This window comes from Podarcis raffonei, chromosome 12 (assembly GCF_027172205.1).
Source record: "Podarcis raffonei isolate rPodRaf1 chromosome 12, rPodRaf1.pri, whole genome shotgun sequence".
Classification (NCBI taxonomy): domain Eukaryota; kingdom Metazoa; phylum Chordata; class Lepidosauria; order Squamata; family Lacertidae; genus Podarcis; species Podarcis raffonei.
The window spans coordinates 2126707-2135650 of record NC_070613.1 but is presented as its reverse complement, the minus strand read 5'-3'; the positions used below and the strand labels follow the sequence as shown (position 1 = coordinate 2135650).

Genomic DNA, 8944 nt, shown 5'->3' with positions numbered 1-8944 from the left:
CATTCCAAGTTCTGGTGTTACAGGAGACTGTACCCACTTCCTCCATGTAACGCATAGCTTTGCAAACTTCTTTTTTTATATATAACATTTTATTAAGTTTTCAAAAATAACAAGAAAAGCATCACCAACAAATTTGTAAACCGTAATTTGGATTGACACCCCTCCCCTCCCTCTCTTGGTTCCATTATTTAATACTCGTTCACGCATGTCCTTAAATTCTTGTACTCTCAATATTTCAATTTTAAACCTTCATCTTATTACAAGCAACTTTTAAAAGTTATACTACTGGAAAAATCAATACACAAAGATTAAACAATATGCACTAAACATTTCTCCTTTTTTAAAAATTCAAAGTTCTCTTTCTTTCTTGGGTTTCAAGTTAACTAATCTGTTCCACATAGTTCAGTAGTTTATTTTGCCAATCTTCTTTGGCGGAGGTTTCTTCCTTCTGTAGGAGCTGGCTAGTCGGTCTTGGCCTGGGATCCAGTCTTGAGTACTGGAACAAAGTCTTTCGTTCAATAAGTCCAACAAAGCCTGGACATGTCATAATTTCAGGGGTTTTTTAACAACAGTCATTTTCCGCATTCCTTTCCAGTCTTTATATGTCTTCTCCCAGGCCTAATTTTGCAAAATTCTATCCCATTTCGGAAATCTTATAATTGGCAATTAGATGGAAAACCTATTGAACAGGTCTATAAATTTCAATACCTGGGAGTTTTTCTCCAATATAATCTGGGTTGGAAGGCGCATATTGCATATATTTTAAACAAGGCCAAGGCCCTATCCTTTGCGCTTTTGCGCTTTTTCTTTTCGGACGGGGCTCTTCATGTTCCATCCGCCTTGAAAGTATTCAAAGCTAAAGTAATTGCAACATTGGCATATGCTGTTCCTTTATGGGGGACCGCAGTAAACTTGATGCCCTTGGAGGTAATTCAAAATCAATTTCTAAGACGACTGCTAAAACTTCCTCAGTGCGTTAGTAACGCAGCTATTCGCTTAGAATTAAAAACTACATCTTTAGAAAATACTCTTTGGAGGCGCAGCCTTTGTTACTGGTTGTCCTTAAGGCATAGGCTCCCGAATCTGTATTTGATCCAATGCCTCTGGAGAGATAATTTTCCTGTCCTAGGGGCAAAAGAGATCCATTCTAAAGTAGTGACCTATGGATTGTCTCCATCAGAATTATTGGAATTGGACCTAGCCACAGCAAAAAAAAACCTCACTCAAAAACTTGAGGAGATTGACCTACAACAAAACACCATTTTGGGCAGTGGCACTTGCTCACCATTAAATCTTGGCATAGTGCCCTCAAAGCAGATACCATCTTATTTGACTTCTTTGTCTGTAGCGGCCCACAGATATGCCTTTATTAAGGCAAGATTTAACGCCTTTCCTTCCAATGTCTTGAATAATAGATTTTCCAATGGTCAGATCTCAGCGGTGTGTGTATGTGATAATAGATCTATAGAATCTTTACAACATATACTATTCTGTTGTTCACTACATTCAGTTTCTCGGATCAGATTTCTGTCCCCTTTATTATTGGAAATTTCAGGTGACTCCTTGGAAACACAGCCAATACATTTATTGCAAGATTCTGACCCGAGTAGGTCTCTTTCTGTTGCCAGATTTCTGATAACAGTATTAGCTTATAAGAGGAAAAATGGATTACTTTATGATTATTGACTTTGCCTAAATAATATTGATTTATACTGATAATTTGATATTTTAAGCGCTATATTGTTCTTATTGTAATGGAACTTAGAAACTTACGGTTTGAGAGGTACTTGATTTAAACGTATTTCAATTAATTAATTTTATCTTGTTATACCTGTTTTATCTGTTTTGCTGTATGATGTATTGAATATGGGCCTATGGCCGTAATAAACTATCTATCATCTATCTATCTATCTATCTATCTATCTATCTATCTATCTATCCATCTATCTATCTATCTATCTATCTATCTATCTATCTATCTATCTATCTATCAATCCTGTTTGCCTCTTGCCCGCCTTTTCTCCCAACCGAGAAGCCTGTGGCCTTCTGCATGCGCGGCACCTGCCCTCTCCGTGCCGAGATGCTCAGACGGGGCAGCCCCCCCCTGGACCCCAGGACACTATGTCCTCTCGGGGCTTAATGTGGCTCCAGGAGGGAATGTCCTCTTGGTAATCCAGGACAGCCAGGCAGTCTAAGGACTCCTCATTCTGCTGCACAGAACAGGTGAGCCCAGGGATCGCGGCCACAATGCAGCCGGAGTCCAGTTGCAATCCTTCGTATCGGACAGGCTCCAAAACACGTTTTGTCTCGGCCAGCTCCCTCTGAAGCTGGAGCCAAGGAAGATTCCTGGAGAGAGACAGGGACGCAGACTGCGAGTTTTGCAGACTGATAATCTCCCATCTCCTGCCTTAGCTAGTAAATTCCTCAGCTGAGCCACACAAGCCTCTCGGCTCAGTTTCACAAACTATGGAGCCATAGAACCATAACCCACTGGTCTGTAAGGGCGGAGGTGCTCTTTCACTATACAGGACTATTTCATTTTAATTTTTTGAATGACGATATTTTTGTTTATTTATTTCTACTTTTCAAGTTTCTACATTTCACTCCTTTTATACATTTCGCTCATCTTGCAATCATTTCGACATTTCAAAATTTGACTTCCTTTCCCCTCTTTCTGCGGTTTCTTAAATTCGTTTTTAATACCTTCTGCATATCCAAATTAACTTAATTTGCTCATTCGTTCATCTTCTTTAAATATATACTCTTATAAAACTTCAGGTTGTTACAATAATCCTGCCAATGTTTTAATCAGTTTGCAATTTATCTGTAAATATTCAACAAATCATCTCCATTATTTTATTTAAAAAAATTATCATCTTGATTTCTTATTCTTCTGGTAAGTTTCGCCATATTTGCATATTCCATAAGATTTTGTATCCATTCTTCCTTTGCTGCAATTTTGGCTTCTTTCCATTTTAGGTCAAGTAACAGTCTTGCAGCTGTAGTCGCATACATGAATAAGTTAATTTTTTTATTAAAATATTTTTAAAATTAAATTTTACATAACAAATTGAAATTCAAACATTAAACACCCACATCATCATTTAAGATTCCCTGAATCCTTCGACAGTTACAATTATCATTCTCCCCCCCCCCCAGTTTACCTTATTTTCTCTCTTTTTTAAAAAAGAAAAATAATCTACTTTTACCATAGCTTTTTTGTACACTACAAGCATTACTCAAACCCTGCCAAAGTTTTTAGTTCTTTACAGTGTTCTCTTAAATACATTCTAAATTTTTCCCATTCTTTCTTAAAATTCTTCTCTTCCTGGTTTCTGATTTCCCCCGTCAATTTTGCCATTTCTTCGTAATCCATCATCTTCATCAACCATTCGTCTCTGGTACATGAATAAGTTTCTATACAGCTTAGGTAGTTCTGTCCCTATAATTCCCAAAATTTGGGGAATAATTAATTTCGGGTTTTAAGCACCGGGAGATCCTTTGGGTTTTCAAAATACAGAGGTACATTTCCAAAATATAAGATAAAAGCAAATAAAATAAAACCTACATCCAGCAACAGTGTTTTGTGTTGTGTCGGCTCCTATGATGTAAGTCAGGGGTCCTGAGGGCGTGGCATGCCATCCGTAGGGGCGTGGCATGCATCCTAGGGGCGTGGCGTGCCATCTGTGGGGGTGTGGCATGTGTCCTGGGGGCGTGGTGTGTGTCCTGGGGGCGTGGTGTGCCGCCTGCAGGGGTGTGGCGCCTGGTGTAGTGGTGTAGTGCGCTTGGCACGTGTCCCAGGGTGGTGGCCACGATGGTACCCCCCTCTCTGATGGTGCCGGGAGCGGTACGCTCCCCCTGCCCCCCCCCCGTTCCTCCGCCAGCGTTTCCAACTCTGCACTCTCCTTTCCTCCCTCACAGAGCGCTTCAGAAAAAGAGAGAGCAGAAAAGGTCCGCCACGAGAGAAGAGCAAGCAAAACCAGGGACCTTTGCTGGGGGTGCGACGGGACTCTGTTACCCATCCGCGCAGGAAGCAGAGAGGTAATCCTGTTGTCTAGGCTCTGTTAAACTCTAGGTTAGATTACGGCAGTGCCGGATTTACGTACAAGCTAAACAGGCTATAGCTCAGGGCCCCATTCTCTTGGGGCCCCCCCCAAAAAAAATTTAAAGGAAAAAACCAACCTGGATGTACATTTCCAAAATATAAGTTTAAAAGCAAATAAAATAAAACCTACATCCAGCAACAGTGTTTGTGTGTTGTGTAGACTCTTATGATGTAAGTCAGGGGCCCCGCCTGCTAGCCTGCTCCCTAAAAAATCACTGCTTTGCCCCTTTCTATATATAGGGTGCCTACATTCTGCATGGACTGGTTGCAGGGCAACATGTGCAAATGGCTTGAGATACCTATGAGGTCCATAAATGACCATATAGCATATATTCAACACAAAAAAACAGCGACAATTTGTTGTTGACAAAGGACAGCTAGACATAAAAAGGGCCCCATTACCTTCAGTAGTTTAAGGCCTCATCAAACCTAAATCTGGCCCTGGATTACGGCAACATATTATATGTAGGGCTGCCTCTGAAGACAGTTTGAAACCTCAGCTGGTGAAGAATTTGGCAGCTAGGTAGCTGACTGGGGCAAGGAGGCACAACCTCCAATATTTCTCCGATTAAAATAGGGACGTCCCACTCCATAATGATAATTTTAATATTTATACCCCACACATCTTACTGGGTTGCCCCAGCCACTCTGGCCAGCTTCCAACATATAGAAAAACACAATAAAACATTACACATTTTAAAACTTCCCTATACAGGATTGCCTTCTGACAGCTCGGGGGTCGGATAACTCCAAACCCTCCAATATTTCTCCAATGAAAATAGGGACGTCCTAAGGAAAAGCGGGACATTCCGGGATCAAATCAGAAACCGGGACGGCTTCTCTAAATCAGGGGTGTCCCTGGAAAATAGGGGCACCTGGAGGGTCTGAGGTGGTTTAAGCATCTTACACCGATCCTGGTCCATCTGCGCTGGCTGCCAATTAGTTTCTGGGCCCAATTCAAAGTGCTGATTTTGACCTATAAAGTCTTAAACGGCTTCGGACCCCAATACCTCAAGGACTGCCTCTTTCCGTATGAACCTACCCAGACCCTAAGATCACCTTCTGAGACCCTTCTTCGTGTGTCTCCTCCACGAGAGGTTTGGAGGGCGGCAACACGAGAGCGGGGCCTTTTCTGCAGTGGCTCCCCGTTTGGTGACTGCTCTCCCCAGGGAGGTTCGTCTGGCTCCTTCATTATATACTTTTAAGCACCACATAGATGGCTGATAGAGTGATTTAGGGCATTTGAATACCTTCAGTACTTTCCCTTGGTATCATAGGGTCCATGTTTCGTAACCCTGTCTTGTTTAACCATAAATAGCTCCAGTCACCACCTTCCATGCCTGTGGTTTATTTATTTTGGTTTTATTTTATGTTTGCTTTCATTCAACAGGGGTCTATAACTGTATATGGATTATGCATATTGCCATCAGATCCTGTTTGATAGCACCGTATTTTGCAGAATCTTGTGTAACCTTTTTAATGAATAGATCAATAGATAGAGGAACAACTGTTGCTGCCTGTGTTGTGATTTTTATTTTCCTCTTCCCTCCAAGTTCCTTTCCCCTTGCATGCCATGTATTTTTTTCCCCAGATTGTGAGCCTGAAAGTAAGGATTGTGTTGTTTTGATTGTACATAAGTCACTCTGGGAGCCTTTCTGGCTGGAGAGCAGGGAACAAAGTGTTCTAAATATGTAAGTAATAAATAAATTTTCTCATGCCTTCCTGTCTCCTGGCACAGGGCGACTCCAGCAAGAAGCCGAGACGCAGCCAGAAACCCCGACTCTCTGGAGGTGCCATTGAGCCACCACAACGTTACAGAGGGCGGTGAACAGAAAAAGGCCAATGAATGGTTGCCGCAAATGAAAAGAAAAGGTTAAAAAGAAGAACATGCAGCATTTCCAAGCAACCTGAAGATCATCTGTCGCTGGCGATGAAGGAATTGTGGATATTACGTGAGCAACGTTGTTTTCGTGGGCAATTTGCTCCCCTTCTTAACAGTATCTGGATTCTTTTCTGCAGAATAAGAATGAGAGAAGCCTTGAGAAAGCCTTGGAGAATCCTGCAACTGGGGTTAAGCAAGGGATCTGCTTGCTCTCGAGTTGCTCTCCTTCTCTGGAATCCATATAAAAATAAAATAAAAAGTATTTGCCACCTGTGAGTTCTGTTTTGCCTCTTTCTTTCTTTTTTATATATAATTTTTATTAAATTTTTCTATTTTACATTTTGGAATATTCATTTAAACAGTCTTAAATCAATGACTTCCCTTCTTCTCTTTCCGTAGTTCAATTTACATACCATAAATCCCTGCATATTTTACATAAGCTAAACCGTCCAGTATTCCATTATTACGACTATGTATCTACCCTGCTGAATTTATCTCTCTTTTTTTTAAATAATATTTATTAAAGTTTCAAAAGTATGACACAAAAAATAACAACAAAAACATCACAAAAACAAAAAAATAAACAATCAAACAGAGAAAAATACACAAAAATAGAATAAGCCTTCTATAACCTAACTTTCATTAACTTGTTTCTTTGACCTCCTCACACCTCCCTTTTTTGTATTCTGCTTCAATTAGCTATTTCAGCAAATCCTTTCCATCTTTCCCGAATTTTTATCCATTAATTAGTCTTAAAATAGTATAATTTAACCTTTCCATCAATCCTGCTGAATTTATCTCAATGCTGCCGGCGTTTTTAAACATACACAATTTTCACCCATATATTCAGTAAACCTTTTCCAATCTGTCCCTTTTCGCTTTAGTTTTTTTCCCTTTCCTTTATTTCCTGGAGACGAGCTTGTTTCTTTTACTGTATTGTGAAAACTTCAATAATAATAAAAAATTTAAAAAAGGAAAAAAATTGAGAAACTGCTGCTCAAAGTGTTGAACCGTGCCGGTTCTCCATAAAAACAAACAAACAAACAAATTTTATTTATACCCCGCCCTCCCCGGCCAGAGCCAGGCTCAGGGCAGCTAACACCAGTAAAATTACAGTAAAAACATACTAGGGGGGAAAAACCCCAATTTAAAATACAGGTTAAAATGCAGCCTCATTTTAAAAGTAGCCCATAATGTAGGTTTTGAACTTATTTGCGCATCTGAATGCTGCAAGCCACTTTGAGACATCCCGCCCCCCCAAAAAAAAATAATTTTTAAAAAAGGATCACATCATTTTGCCGCCCGAGGCAGCTGGATCACCCCTGGCTGAGGCAGGCTGCCCTCTCCCTGCAGCCCAGCAGAGGGCGCCCCGGGGTGATCTCTCCAGCCTTCCCTTGGTGCCTGCAGGGATGGGGTGCTCTGAGGGTTAAAATGAGGGAGGGCAACTTCCTAGAGAGGCAAGACAGGAAGTGACGTGATGAGGGATACCATAGAGAGGGGGAGAGAGGACGTGGGAGGACTGCCAAGCATTGAGCTGGGAGAAAACAAAGGGAGCGCACGCTGGAGGTGCCTCTGGGGCCGGAGGGTGAGTTTTGGGGGGCCGGGGGGGCCTGGGAGGGGGGAGGGGGAGGGAGAAAGACCCCCCAATATCCTGGGCCCCCTCCCCAACTGGAACAGATGGAGCATATTATTATTATTATTATTATTATTATTATTATTATTTGCATTCATTATTATTCCATAGAACTGGTGTGGCAGCTGCTATCCTGTCGCTTCATTATTTCTGTTGCTGGTGCATTTGCCATTTCAAGGAATTCGTGTTCGCTGCCGCCGTTTCTAGTCTACTGCTATTTTCTTTATTTTTTTTTATTATTCCTCATTATTTCATAGACTATCCCAGTCCTTTGCCGTTGGCATTCAATGCTAGTGCATTTGCCGTTTCGAGGAATTCGTTTTCGCTGCCGCTCCATTTCAGTCTATTGCTACTATTTTATTAACCAGGATTATTTTATTATTTCGTGGAATCGCGGGGATGCAGAGATGGGAGGGAGAGGTTCCTTACCCTTCAGGGCCAAATAGTCCAAAAATAACACCCCCCCCAGACCCCATTCAGTGCAGGAATCACAGCTCATCACAGGAGCCACAAATATTTGGTACCATATACACTCATTGATTTTCAAGTCGTTATGAGTTGCCCGTGTTGCAAAAAGGTCTCCAAGGGTTTATAGCCATAATTGTAAATACATTATGCTGCACAGGGTGGGTGGGTGTGGGTGTGTCAAATGACGTTTTCAGAAGAACAACCTGCCTTATATTGCACATACAGCCCCCCCCCAAAACCTAACTCCACCCTCATAACATTCACTGGAAACTTGGGAAGCAGACTTAAGTGGAGAAAGAAACCATTTCAGTCCCTCAAAGCCTCCCAGCCTTTGCACCAGAGCGAGGGCTTCGGGCGCATCTGTGTTGCAGGGGGTTGGGGGCACCCTGCCAACTCTGCAGTTCTAGGGTTCTGTGTCCTCTGGGGCTTGCAAGAGGCCACTGTTGCAGGGGGAGGGGTGTAGGAGATGTCCCCCCCCTCAGGATGGGCAGACCTCAAGGAAGGGGGTGTGTGTGCCCAGGTCAGGAGCAGCAAGCGACCTGGGCAGTCAAGGGAGACAGCTTGCAGCTCCTGCCTTTGGAATCATAGAACTGTAGAGTATTAGGGGTCCCCCAGGGGTCATCCAGCCCAACCCGCTGTGACGCAGGAATCAGCTAAAGAATCCCAGAAGGAGGCCGTCCAACCTCTGTTTAAAAAGGCAGGAGAGTCCGCCAGCTTCTGAGGGAGCCCTCTTCACCATCAAATGGCTCTTAACGTTGAGTTTGTCGGTTGGGAATCCGTTGGTTTGGGTCCCAACCCCGGGAGCAGCAGAAAAAAAGCTTTCTCCGTCTCCCAGGTTCAGCCTCTGATGTCTCCA

The 8944-nt window shown here is 42.5% G+C and overlaps 1 protein-coding gene across 1 annotated transcript in view; it reads left to right on the top strand.

Moving 5' to 3' along the window:
- Nucleotides 1–7490: 7490 nt before the first annotated feature.
- Nucleotides 7491–8944, top strand: part of LOC128398362 (zinc finger protein 268-like) — a 38464-nt gene continuing 37010 nt past the window's right edge. Inside the window, exon 1 of the mRNA XM_053359369.1 lies at nt 7491–7572. The gene's annotated coding sequence lies outside the window, so the exon portion shown is untranslated. The remainder of the gene's footprint in view (nt 7573–8944) is intronic.